General features: G+C 37.4%; 1 long non-coding RNA gene and 1 pseudogene across 1 annotated transcript; one reads left to right on the top strand and one right to left on the bottom strand.

The window, feature by feature from the left end:
- Nucleotides 1-5,494: 5,494 nt before the first annotated feature.
- On the bottom strand, nucleotides 5,495-5,607 carry LOC133302724 (small nucleolar RNA R71; annotated as a pseudogene).
- A 5,907-nt stretch (nucleotides 5,608-11,514) lies between these two features.
- Nucleotides 11,515-14,215, top strand: LOC133302722 (uncharacterized). The gene is made up of 3 exons (XR_009750381.1): nucleotides 11,515-12,182; nucleotides 13,152-13,216; nucleotides 13,877-14,215. It is a non-coding gene; the product is annotated as an uncharacterized LOC133302722 (long non-coding RNA).
- Nucleotides 14,216-14,486: the final 271 nt, after the last annotated feature.

Here is a 14,486-nt window from a genome sequence, read left to right as displayed (position 1 = left end):
TGCTATTGTGTTTGCTTTCAAGATTTGGAGGCGTTATCTTTTTGGTTTGAGGTTTGTGGTGTTCAGTGACCACAAGAGTTTGAAGTACCTGTTCGACCAGAAGGAGTTGAACATGAGGCAGACGAGATGGATGGAGTTCATAAAGGACTACGACTTCGAGCTAAGGTATCATCCTGGCAAGGCCAATGTGGTAGCTGATGCTTTGAGTCGGAAATCCAGTAGTTCATCCAGTTTGTTACTTGGTAACTTTGATGTGGTTGAGAAGTTCCGAAACTTGGCAGTGACTGCTCCGTGTGAGAGTGTACTTCTCGGGTTGGAAGCATCAGATGTTGTGAACGAGCTGCTAGAAAAGATTAAAGAGGCACAAGTTCAGACAGAGTGTCTGGATTATGTGAAGAACCAAGACGGTGTGTCTTGGAATGATGATGGATTGCTTTTGTTTCAGCAGAGGATTGTAGTTCCTCGAGGTCCGTTGACAGAAGAGGTTATGGCAGAAGGCCATAAGGGTCAGTTTTCTATCCACCCTGGTGCTACTAAGATGTTTCATAATTATGTCTCGATATTAATGTTAATATATTATGAATAACTTGATAAACCCCGTGGAATAAAATAGGTATCTCTTGAGTGTCTGTGATGAGATCACAATCATGAGGATTCAAGAATATCAGATGTTTATTCCTAATTTTATGTTCCTAGTCTAGAGATACTGAGAATGGGGTCAGTAATCTCGGGTAAGACTAGCACGACTTATCTACTTGTATATGGATACAAGGTATAGACCTCATGTGCTACAGATATGGAGATGTCTTAGCTAAAGTTGTGGGTGGACCTATAAGGGTATAGCTCGCACTGAACGGACCCTCAAAGAGACTCTATGAGGAAATCTCACAGATAGTATCATTAAAGTAGTCTCTATATATTTGGGTATGTCTTTCCTTAGACCAGAAGTTATCATTTAGACTGTGTTCTAGAAGGCATACCTTGATTGTATACCTCGTCTGCCTGAAACACGGAGACTCATAGGTATGCTCTTGGGCTTGTCCTGATAAGGCACAGGGCTAGGGTAATAAGCTGAAGGAATTCGTCAAATCTCTGTGAGAGATTAGGTTATCCTTAAACCGGAGAAATCGGGATGACATTTACAGTGACTCGGGAATCTATGCATAGTAAAAGAGATCATAAGATGATCTGCCTTTAGAGTCAGTAAATTGAAGACTCCCTATTTCATAAAAAGCTAACCCTAAACCGCAAGGGATGATACGTTTCTTTACCCTAGGTTTTATGGGAAGGTATCCTAGACGAAGGGACAAACATACGACAACCAAATATGTTTAATAGGATGATCAAATCATTAATCTAACTAGTTCTGGGGCAACAAAGCATTGCTAGTGCTCTGTGTTGTCATTAGATGGGTTGTGGGCTTATTGGGCCCAGGCTTATTTATGTCAGTGGCTATGTTGGACCTAATGGGTCACACGCAAATACCTAATTGTCTAGATGCTCTAGCATTAAAGGTATTGGGCCTAATAATAGTTATTAGACCAAGAAGTTGTTTGGAACTCCACCTAAAGGGGTGGAGGGCGCATGGATCATTGTAATGGGCTTGGATAGTCCAAGTCATTACTAATTAATTTAATTAGTTAAATTAATTATCAAACATTTAAATTTTGAATTTTGGAATTTAGAATTTGAATTTTGAAATTTGAATTTTGAATTTGAAATTTGAAATTCGAATTTTGAATTTGAATTTTGAATTTTGAATTTTGAATTTTGAAATTTGAATTTGAATTTTGAATTTTGAATTTTGAAATTTGAATTTTGAATTTTGAAATTTTAAATTTTAAATTTGAATTTGAATTTAGAATTTGAATTTGAATTTAAAATTTAAGTGTTTGAAAGTTTGAACTCAAATGTTTGAAATTCGAATTTGAATTGGCTATGAAAAGTTGTTTCATAACAAAAGGATAAGATGAGATCTTGTTGGAACATATCAAGAGGAAATCTTTTGGACATAATCTAAGAAGATTTGGGGTGCTGATTTGGCTGTTGGTTAGTCATCAGAATCAGCTCCAGAAGATACGATCTGTTGGGAGAATATTTGAGTGATTTGATTCAAGTTTGAATGCAATTACTCAAATGTATCTGGTCATTATTTAGGCTATATGAGGCGCACCATATAACTGATTATATGATGATTTATGATCAGATATTTGATTAGGTTTTGAACCTAATATATCATAAAGATATGATAAGATGTTGTTGGCAAGATTTGATGAGATTTGATTTGCAACAAATCCTATTCTCTCTCTCTTTGATGGAGCGCCCTTTTGGAAGGGATTTTTATTGATTAAAAATCTGATTTGTTTTTAACAAACAGGCTCCTCTTGTGCGCCTCTTTATATATGTTCCTTCTAGGGTTTTTTTAAAAAAAACCAAGCCATTCTCTTCTCCTCTCCTGCGCCACTTTTGTGAAGATTTCACATTGAAAGCTTCACTCTTTCGAAAACTTTTACCTAGCCTTTCTCTTCACACAGTGTGCGCTTAGCAAGCCTCATTGTAGTGATCACTTGGCGGTTTCACAAGAAGGAGTTCTTGCACCTAGACGCAGTGGGTGGTGTGGATCAACGTTAGAGGGTCTGAACCCTTCAGACCTACCTTGAACATCAATTTTCACGAACAAGGTAACATCATGCTTTCCTAAAGCATGATCTTGAATGCATGTGTGTTCCGCAATGAAAAAGTTTTGTTTTTCCCTCCAGCATGCATCGGCCTTCAAGGCCATTTCCAACTTTCACAACAACTCCAAAAACATCCATTTTCTTCAACAAAACCGCAGCCTTGGGTCCCATTTTTCTCCCAAATCAATGAGTTTCAAGCCTTAAAAATACCATGGCTGTGTTTAGGAGGTTGATTACTTGAAGTTTGATGACAAACTTTCTTGAATTTGATGGCTAAATCACCAAGAAAATCCAACAAGAATCCCCCCTCCTCTTTTCTTGATGAACCGCAAGTTTGAGAGAGAGAGAGTGAGTGTGGAAGATGGTGAAACAAGTGGCTTAAGTTCACTTAAGTGGGGTGGGTCCCACCGCCACCTCACGCGATTCAAATTAATTCAAATCTCCCGCTTAAACCACTAAATGTTAATTAATTCCTAGACTATTTAGAAACTTCAATTTTTAAAATTAACCATTGTCCTTTAATTGCCCTTGATCAGATGAATCTGGAGTTTTCTGGTCATTCGTAGAAATCACAATTTTAAGTTGTTATGCGCACTGTGGGCACGCTTCCCCAAAAATCCTGATTTTATTCAATTTTCACCAGAAATCATAATTCCTAGTCCTATGTACCATTTATAACTTATTTCCAAACCTAGAGCTCATAATTCATTCGGCACGTTTTTCGGTGCAACTGTACCACAATATTTTTACTAGTCAAAACACTATTCATCAAATTTCCAAAAACTTGCATAACCACTCAATTTTTCGTCCTGAGTCCATTTCTAGGGTTATTTTTCCTATTTGAAACCTTCTATTCAAATTTCCTTTCCTAGGGTTACGTGTTTGGCAAATTACTGTTTTACCATTCTAATGTATTTTGACATAGAACTCAGGATTTTCACTAATCCTACCCCTTAATCCACATTTTACATATAATTATATGATTTAGAAATACGAGGTGTTATATATATCTCACCCCACGTTTGGGGCATCATTTCAGGTACGACTGATCATGTTGGAGCTTCAGGCAAGAGAGGCTTGCTTAGAGACAGAGATGGATTCATGTTATGCATTGATGGTCCTCAAAAGTTGAGATCCATTGATGGTCTGGATGCTCATTTAATCCAAATTGTCGATGTGTAACTTGCACTTTTCTTCCATTTTCTCTGCAAGGAGCATATATTTGTTATGTTGGGCTGGAGCAATACGTAATATGGGAATTAAGGCAGTAATAGAGCAATTTGATGTGATTCTTTCTTTTATGTGCTTAATGGATCGAATTGCCTCTGCAGGAACCTAGAAGCCCAACTCAATGAAGGAGAAACTTGGAAGAAAAGTAAAAATGCAGAACCAAATGGACACAGGAAAGCACGCTACAGTACAGGTGCAGGAAAAACAACCAATCAAGTTCCTCCACGTCAGCGTCAGCAGAGAATGTGGGAGTGCGCCCTCACTATAGCTGATCTTGGAGTGCGCCCCCACTACAGTACAGATTTTGTGCAAAATGAATAAAGAGAATGAGGGGACCACAACTGCAGTATAGCTGATCTGGCAAGGAGCATCGCTATGATTGGAGAGGATTTGAGGAAAGCTGGGTCGTAGATTCATAGAGCGGTTGAGATTGAAAGCAAGGACCTCAGCTAAAAAGAGAGGAGAGCTAGACCACGAGGATCATCTTCAACCTCATGTCTGAGATTTTTCAGAATTTTTTCCTTTTCATTTTTTTTTGTTTACCTCTCTTAAAGCTTTTGCTATTCTGAAAACTAAAATCCAAGAAAAACATAATTACTCTAAAAGTGATTCCTGGTGACATTGACCCTTGCCTCATTTCTCTCAACTTATAATTTTCACTGTTTAATGAGATTTTAATGTTCTTTTTGTTCAATGAAGGTTAAGAATGGCTCCCAGCATTTAGCTACCTAGATTGGTTGACTTTGTTTAACTAGCTAGTAGAAAGTGCCTTTTGGAGAGTTCCAACCCAGAACATCTGTTATATCGCTCTTCATTTTGTTTTTTTCTTTCTTTTTAACGCAACTTTTACATTTGTTCCCTGAGGACGATAATCTAGGGCTCTTTGAAAACTCTATATTGCTTGACGCGTGTGTTTTCACATCTTGGAAAGAGTTTCTCCTCATTTGATTAATTGCTCATCGTAGTAATTTTTGGTCCCTACACACTTTTGCTCCTGTAATATCCCAGAGCACCTCTCGACTCGACAAGTAATTGGTGTCGTTACTAGGGATCGTCTTAGCAAAAGTCGACATTTTAGAAGTAAGCACTGTTTATATTTTCTTATAATTTTATGTTATGTACCATTGGTCCCATTTTACTTCCATTGTAAGAACACAGAACTTGACGAATTTGGACTTGAGACAATACTTTTTGATCCAAAACCCGAAAGGAGAAGGACATAATGGAGGAAGAGGGCCATCCTTAAATTATATGGCTGCTCCATTTAGAAATGGTCCAAACAGAGGTTACGCCCTCTTAATGCTCCCAACTTTGAAATCAAACAAGCAATGTTTCAAATGATTATGAATACGGGTCAGTTTCATGGATTACCCATGGAGGACCCCCACAGTCATTTGGAAAACTTCACAGAAATGGTTGATAATTTCAAAGTTCAGGGAATTCCAAAAGAGAACATGCGTATGAGACTCTTTCCATTTTTCGTAGCAGGAAAAGCTAAAGAGTGGAGGACCTTGCCCCTAAATTCGATCATGAATTGGGAGCAACACAGAGCAATTTGTAGCTCTATTTTTTCCTCATGTGAAACAAGTCCAAGTTAGAGCATATATAGCATCTTTCTAGAGATGTTTGATGGGGAAAGCTTATATGAAGCCTGGGAGCATTACAAGGAGTTGTTGCATAGATGCCCCAACCATGGAGTGTCAGATTAGGGAATTATTCACACTGTTTGCCATGGGTTGACACCACAATTGAAGGTTACTGTTGATTCAGCTACATGTAGAGATCTCTTAGATCTCACCAATGATGAAACTGTTCGCTTGTTGGAGAAACTTTCGAAAAAAACATGTTCAATGGCCTTCAGAGCAAGAAAGCAAGAGTGTTAGAATTGGATGAAGCTAATGCCCTCTCTGCACAGTTGGCAATGCTCACCAATGCAATAAAAAATTGGAAACCCATGGAACAATCCAAACCATCCAACTCACCTGAATAAACTTTATATAACCTAGTCCAGTCAAAATTGTTCTATTTGTAGTGGACCCCATGAATCTAGTGAACATGGTAATGATTTAGCTACTGTATGTTATGCAGGTAGGTGGCTACGACAACAACAACAGAGGCAATAACTAGTGTCAAGGGCACAACAACCAAAGTTGGAAGAACCAGAACAATGTTGGAAGCAGTGGAGGGAACTATCAAAAGGAGCCCCATTTCCACAACAAAATAATCAAAACTGGGATAAAGGTGAAGGTAGAGTTTAGTCTCTAGAGACCATGTTCAAGGAATACATGCATCAAAACAATGCTGCTATAATTAAATATTGAGACACAAGTTGGTCAACTGGCCAATGTTCTTAGTCAAAGACTATAACGATCACTCCCCAGTGATACAAAAAAATCTTTCTAGGACACTAAGGAGCAGTGCAATGCCATAAACTTGCGAGTCGGGAAGATCCTTCTACCACATGAGCCTTTGACTCGTTCCCACAAACGCAAGCCAGAAAAGCAACATGAGGAAAGACATGAAGCTGAAGCTCAGGAGGAGCAACTACCTCCAACCATCAAAGTTAATGAGTCTCTTGATAAGAACCACAAGGAAGAAGACCATACATAACCAACAGATTCATCGTCACAACAAAAAGGTGAATCTCAGAAGAGTGAGGATGAAGGAGCAATATCTGTTGCATTTACTCATAAAGATTCATCAGAGACAAGAGTTGTGCCATCTTATGTTCCACCATGTAAAAGGAGGAGCGAGCCAATCGAACCTCTTTTCCCAGAAAGGATAAAGAAACAACATGAAGATAAGCAATTCGACAAATTTTTGGACTTACTGACAACTTCACATAAATGTATCATTGGTTGAAGCCGTGGAGCAGATGCCTTCATGCTCAAAATTTATGAAGGGCGTGCTGTCAAAGAAAAGAAAAATTAAGGAATTTGAAACTTTGGCTCTAATTGAAGAGTCGTGCAATACCTCACAAAAATTCCACCCAAATTGAAGGATCCAGGAGTGTTCATAATCCCATACACCATTGGGAAGAATTACCTTGGGAGAGCACTATGTGATCTAGGCTCGAGTGTAAATTTGATGCCAGCCTCAATCTTCAAGCAGCTTGATATCAGAGCAGCAAGACCCACTACTGTTTCTTTGCAGCTTGCAGATCATCCATAGCCAGACCAGAAGGCAAGATAGAAAATGTCCTCGTTCAAGTGGACAAATTCATCCTATCAGTTGACTTCATTATCCTGGATTTTGAAGCTTACCAAGAAGTTCCAATAATTCTTGGTAGACCATTCCTGCTACTAATGATGCAGTGATAAATGTCAGAAAAAGAGTCCATGAATGTTAATGGAGAGGAGGTAAAATTTAATGTCATGAAGGCAATGAAGTTTGATGTGGACAATACTGAAGAATGCTCTAGAATCTCAACTATTGATTGGATCATAGCTGAGGAGCAAGAGAAGGAACAATAAGAGCTTTTGTAAAAGGAAATTGGGATGGAGGATTTTGAAGAAATGGAAAAGTATCTAGCCTCTATGGATTGTGTACAACCAGAAAACATGAGGGAGAAGGTGTTCGAATCCCTGAATCGTTCAGAACAGGAGCAAAAGCCAAAGTTACCATCACTGGAGCAACCACCAATATTGGAGCTGAAACCCTTGCCATATCATTTGAAGTAACTTGGGAAAGGAAAACACCTGTAATTATCTCTTCTTTACTAACCAATGATCAAGAATTGCAGCTTACACAGAAGCTAAAGGAATATAAGGGAGCATTGGCTGGACTATGGCTGATATCAAGGGAATCAGCCCCACAATATACAAGCATAAGATTTTGCTCCAGGATCCTGATAGCTCATATGTGGAGCATCAGAGGAGGTTGAACCCTAATATGAAGAAGGTGGTAAAAAAAGAAATCATAAAATGGCTAGATGCAGGTATAATCTATCCTATCTCTGATAGTAGGTGGGTTGCACCTGTACAATCTGTCCTAAAGAAAGGTGGTATCACTGTAGTTGAAAATGACAAGCAAGAACTAGAGTGGCCACTAAGAAAATAACTAGTTGGAGGATATGTCAAGATTATAGGAAGCTAAATAGTACTACTCGTAAGGATCATTTCCCCCTCCCTTTTATTGATCAAATGTTGGATCACTTGGCTGGTAAGGAATTCTTTTATTTTTTAGACGGTTATTCAGGGTAGACAACCAGATTGCGGTTGCGCCTGAAGACCAACACAAAACCACTTTTATAACACCTCGTATTTCTAAATGTATAATTATATGTGGTAATGTTGATTAAAAGGGTAAGATTAGTGAAAATCTGGAAATTAGGGCCAAAATACGTAAATAGGGTAAAATGGTAATTTACCAAACACGTATCTCTAGGCAAGAAAAATTGAGTAGAAAGTATCAAATGGTAAAAATAAGGCCGGAAATGGATTCATAACGAAAAATCGAGTGGTTAGGCAAGTTTTAGAAAAATTGATGAATAATGATTTTACCGTGTAAAATACTGCGGTATAATTGTACCGATAAGCGTGAAAATATTATCAGTTTTTTTAGGAAGTAAAATTATGACGTGAACGAGAAAAATATGTAGGTTATAAATTTGTGAGTTAAATTAGGTGACTTAATAAAGTTAATTCGTATGTGGGACCCACCTAAGGGTTGTAAGTGAGTAAGTGACCCTTTTAATAAGTGAAATCTGAACACTCTCTCCTATTCCCTTCTCCTTCGTCGTGACTTTCACCATTTTAAGGGCAAGAGAGCTCTTTGAACTACAACTCCCTTTGCTAGCCATTTTTAGGAGAAACTTCCAACTACAAAGTTGTTCCCCTTGAGATTGTGAGTGACTTTCATGTAGAGTGTACCTTGTGGGGAGCTTTGTGCAGGGAGAAAATACCCTTATACAGCCACGAAAATATTAGGATTTTGGAGAATTTTTGGTGACTTTTGTGTTGAACCATTGGTTGGAGATCATTCACTTGGATCCTAAGAAGCTATTGGTGGTAAGTTTTCTAACTCTCATGGAGTTTTGATTGAGATCATAAAATTAGTAAGGGTTTTGATGATGTATGTTGAGTTGTGGTAGTTAGGAGCATTAAACTGTATGTCTCCTTTGGACTTAAATGCTTAGAATGATAAATGATAATGATTGATATAATAAAAATTATTGTGATTTGAAAAATTGTAACTTAGTGAAAATTGGAGATGATATTGATGACTTTGTGAAAAAACATGGTTGTAGGATGGTATGATTGAGTTGTGGGGCATTGGGATGAAGTAATTACATGATTGTATAATGTGGGTAAGGATGGAATTGAGTTTAAAACCTTGGGAGGTACTCCCTTGGGGAATTCGACCTATAATGGAAATTGGAGGAAAATGGGATGAAAAATATTGTAAAATCAATGGTTAGTGCTTTGGTGCATAAATGGTTAGATGATGAGTTAGTTCAAGGATTAAAATGATTGAGGTAATTGAGATAAATGGAAAAATAGCATTAGGCCTAAGTGATTATGTTTATGTATTAATGTTTGCAATTGGTTGATGATCTTGGTATGGATCTATATAGGTTGCCTCTCCCAGACGCAATAAAGGTGGAATAAACTTGGAGCGTACGTTGTGGAGCTTTGCTTTGGAGTTGAGGTAAACCATTGGAACTTGGGTTTATTCCCTTATGTAGTCCACCACACCTAGTGGAAGGTTGTGGGTTGATTTTGTGCCTTTGACATTGTGTGAAATTATATGTTCATGCATTGTTGCTTGAATTGTATGATATATCTGTGATCTCTGGCCAGTAGATATGTGTGGTTTGGACTTCCGCTGGAGATATCCTTTGGGGATTCCAGTCGGGTTTTGCCTTGGGGCCGACTCTGGGAGTATAACACCTCGCATTTCTAAGTTTAAATACTAATATATTAAATAAGAATTAAAGATAAGGATTAGTGAAAATCCTGAAAATTGTGCCAAAATACAAAGAAAAGGCAAAACGGTAAATTAGCCATGCATACAACCCTAGGAAGGAAATTAAGTAGGAGGTCTCAAATGATAAAAATAACCCTGGAAATGGATTCAGAACGAAAAATTGAGTGTTTAGGCAAGTTTCAGAAAATTTAGTGAATAGTTTTTTACCAGGTCAAAATACCGCTGTACAGCTGCACCGTAAAGCGTGCCGATTGAGTTTTGAGCTCTAGGTTTTAAATATGAGTTATAAATGGTCTATAGAACTAGGAAATATGATTTCTGATAAAATTTGATGGAAATAAGTTAGTTTGGGGAAGCGTGCCAACGACGCGTGCAACAGCTTAAAATAGCGTTTTCTCTGAACGACCGGAGAACTCAGGATTCATCTGATCAAGGATAATTAAAGGACAATGGTTAATATTGAAAATTAGAGTTTCTAAATAGGTTGTGAATTTACGGACGGTTAGAGAGAATTCAGATTAGTTTTAAATCGCGTGAGGTGGCGGTGGGACCCACCCCACTTGAAGCCATTTAAACACCTAAGCTAGTTACTATTCATGATCACTCTCACTTCTTTCTCTCTCCTTCAAACCCGCGCCAGCCCCTCCATGGAACCCTTGGAGCTTCAAAAATTTCTCCTTGCTAAATCCTTCAAATCCTAACCAAATCCTTTGATTTTTGTGTTGAAATTAATTGGAAATTGCCTTCTAAAGCCGTTTGTGGTACTCCTAAGCCTTGAAAACCCTTAATTTGTGAGATATTCTCCCACTAAGTCCGCATCCAAGTTGCTTAGATTTGTGTTCATAGAGCATCTAGGTGCTCCAATGGTGGAGTATGTTTAGGAGGAGCCTTGTGCCTACCATTTGAGTAAGTTTCTTCACCATTTTAATGGTTGAATCTTTGGATTGAGTTTATGAATTCTAAAGGGGAAATTGATGATTTGTGATGTTAGAGAACTCAATTGAAAAATGTGTATTCGATGATAATGTCTTAGAATGATGTGTTAAAGCTATAAATGCCATGAAAATTATTGATGAAAATTATGAATTTTTAACTTAGAAGATTTTAGATTGTCATGACTTTGAGTTTTGAAAATGTGTTAGGATTGGATTGGTGAGTTGTTGTATGATTGTTGTAACATCCTGCTAATTAGGAAAATATATAAATTGTAGTTGGGAATATAGAAGCTTGCTTAGAACTCGATATATATATATATATATATATATATATATATATATATATATATAGGGTAGACTTATTTTAATTCATGAAATTTATGTAATTATAATCTTGGGTGGGTAATTATTTTAGGAAATTGAAATATTAGTTAAGAGGATAGGATAAGTTTAATTTTGATATAAAATTTAATTGACACTTAGAAGATATAGGGAGTCATAAAAATACTTGAATCATGGATTATGAAGAAGGAAAATTAGACCTCAACCAACCTTTAGGGTTCGACCCAAAGGCCTTAAGAGAAGGCTTGAAGTGGCCCAAAATTTATAAACCATCCACTTTATTATCCTAAAGAAATCTGGAAAGATGCTCCTCATTGGCCCACTCTTTTTGCATGTATCCTCATTGGTTGGAAACCACTTTCTCATCCTAACCATTTCACTCTAAGAGCGCTAATGATAGAGGCATAGGCTGTTAATTCAGAATGATAATTAATCTTCGATTCTCTCTTCCCTCTTGGCACCTCACTGTAACAAAACTGAATCCGAAACGTAACCCACTCCCTCACACTCCTAAAGCATCAAGCACACCTAAACTGAACTTCACCCACTCCACACCTTCGGCCAAATCAACCATGGTACAGATTGCATGTCAGTTCAATGTGTTTAATCATTTCCACCAAGTCTGTGACGTTCCTAGGAGGGGGGAATTACCATCTAAATTCCATTGTTATTCCCTCCCTCTTCCAGTCGTGCGTTCATCAGCAAAGAGGTGGAGAGTTCATCGCTGTTACTGCCTTTCTTCCTTAGTAGGTTCTGACCGAGTTTCTCCTTAGACACCCTTAAACCTGATTCGATTTGGTGCTGCCTCTGTTGCATGCAAATTGGGACCAAAACCAACATCACTGTTCTGTTTCCTTTGTGCGCTGTTATCTCAGTCTAGGAGGTAGGATGTTTTTGTACCTCTTTGTCTCTCAAAGCTTCTTTCGATTTCTAATATAAGTGTTTCCTTTGCCTGCAACTAAGAGGGAAATCGTTGGAGAGTAGAATGGGTGAGGACCTTAGCACCAATCTTGGAGACTATCGTATTGATTGTTTTTTTTTTGAACCGATTGGGTACCTGCAAGAAGAGGTAAGCCAACCTCAAGCTTTTCGTTCATTGATTCTATTTTGGCATGCTTAAGCGTGTTAGGATAGTGTCTTCGTTAGTCGTTTCACTGCTTTGCTTCTGCCCTTTCGTACAGCTTTGGAATTGAGCCATGTAAATCAAAACGGGATTTATGTAAACTTGGAATCTGGCTCTCTGTTTATTTTGTGGACTGTTTATTTGATTAACCAAAGTTATTAAATTCTGCATGCATTAAATTTAAAATATCAGCATGCTAAAAGGCCCTATATCGCCCTCTGAATCTTGCGTAGAAGATTGTGAAAACTAGATTTTTGTTGCACCTTGTACAGGGTTGGAAACCGAGTGTGAGTTTGGGAAAGAACTTTTGTAAAAGTGTTGAGTTGTTTTGTTAAAATAAGTCATGTGCCCAGCTTTGCATTGAGGAAGTTAATGGGCAGCCTGTTTATAAGTTCTCTAGCACACTCATGGTTTAGTAGGAATGATTATGTGACAAAAATATAAATACATCATGAGCACTTTTAGCCTAAGAAACCAAATCTGAATATAATGGGGGTTTAGGAATATATTTCAGTATCAACCTTATGTGAATTAAATAAATTTAATAGCATGCTTTATGCCCCTTTAGCGCACCCTTAGGACTAAGAGAGTGGGCATGTAACTAAATATCACAAACATCCTTTGAATGTTAAAACCCGATTCTGCATATGTTGAAATTATTCACTGTTACTCTTTGGTAATTTAATGTGAAATCAGAAAAGAGTTTAGGGTAAAAGCTTGGTAAAAACCGAATTGGTATACAAGAAGAACCTAGGATTTGTACTGTTACAATTTAGAATAATTAGCATGAAGTCAAAAAATGATCCGTTATGAGAAACAGAAAACCGATTATGTACATGAGTTAAGGAGCATTGATATTATTTGTAAATTAAAGGAATCAGAGTTTGAAATTCTGTTTTGACCTTGCTTGCTTAGGTGCACGTGAACCTTATTGTGTGGGCTGAATTTTGGTGCTGATTGATTATTATTTGGACACGCAGGTAAGTGTTAGGTGGCATTACCTAGTGTGATTATTAGCTAGAGTATAGAACTGTGAATTGGTTCTCACATGTGCCTTGGACTGTATTCTGTTATATGTTATATGTGAGCTGCCTATGAATGTGACAAATGGAAACTCTGCTATGAGGAGTAATGGTTATGCAGCAGCTTGGTATGGAAATTACATGAAAGATATGCTATTATGATGATGATTTAGTCATGCATATGCACATCATATTCATCTGTTTCTTTTGTGAGTGCGAAGCATATCATGGCATATAACATTGTGCATCCAATTTATAAGGAGAAGTATATAATTAAAGTAAGCATATGATTGAGCACGCATCATATAGGCATCCCTCCGGTACCAGGGTATGGGACACTTGGCTTCTGTCTGCTTAGGTCACAGTTGGAATTCACCTTTGAGGGAGCCATTATGGAATATCCACTGTGTATGTTAGTATGCGCACGACGGTGCTATGAGCGTAATGATGGCGTTATATACGCACTATGATATGTTAATATTTCTCCGAAAAATGAAATGTTGATGTGACTGTTTTATAATTTTGTACCTAGTCTAATATTATTGCAATAATGGTTTTGCTATAACACTACTGAGATTTTTCTCACCCCTTCGGGGGCTCAATTTTCATAAATTGCAGGAGTACGAAAAAGAGTTTGATGAAGTGTTTGAGTTGGATATGTACTGTTTAATTGCTGCTGCTGTTTTGGGAATTTTGATGATGACATGTTGTGCATGTTGATTGTTGGCTGATCACTATAGTAGGATGTAATATTTTTAGATGCTGGAAGAAAATCTTAGAACATGCCATAAATTGTTGTATGTGGATCTTTATGATTAGTTGTAAGTTGTAAGATTCTGCTCATACTTTACACATCTATTTTATGTACGTTTTGAATGCTGATTTGTAAACTGTTTTTACGAGCACTTTGCGAGTTTCGTTTCTGGGGCTACAGACCTCTGATTTACTTATAATTTATATGCACGCGTAGCCCCAGGTGTCTAGTTTTATATTATAAAAACTTTACAATGAAATTATGAAAGATCGATTTATTATTATTTTTACAAGTCAGGTCGTTTTGGAACAATTTCATTGAATTATCTCTCACCTTGCGAGTTCTGTTTCGAGGGGCTAAACACCTCCGAATGAAATGATTTTTATATGCACGTAAAGCTCCAAATATCTAGTTTTCTTGTATCAAAGAATATTTTTTTAAGCTGTTGAACTTGATTTTACACGATTTTCCCAA

Source organism: Gastrolobium bilobum, unplaced genomic scaffold, assembly GCF_033153095.1.
Source record: "Gastrolobium bilobum isolate Gb01-03AN ecotype WA unplaced genomic scaffold, APGP_CSIRO_Gbil_v1 utg628, whole genome shotgun sequence".
In the NCBI taxonomy this organism is placed as follows: domain Eukaryota; kingdom Viridiplantae; phylum Streptophyta; class Magnoliopsida; order Fabales; family Fabaceae; genus Gastrolobium; species Gastrolobium bilobum.
Note: the sequence above shows the minus strand (reverse complement) of the source record. Positions and strands in the feature narration are given on the sequence as shown.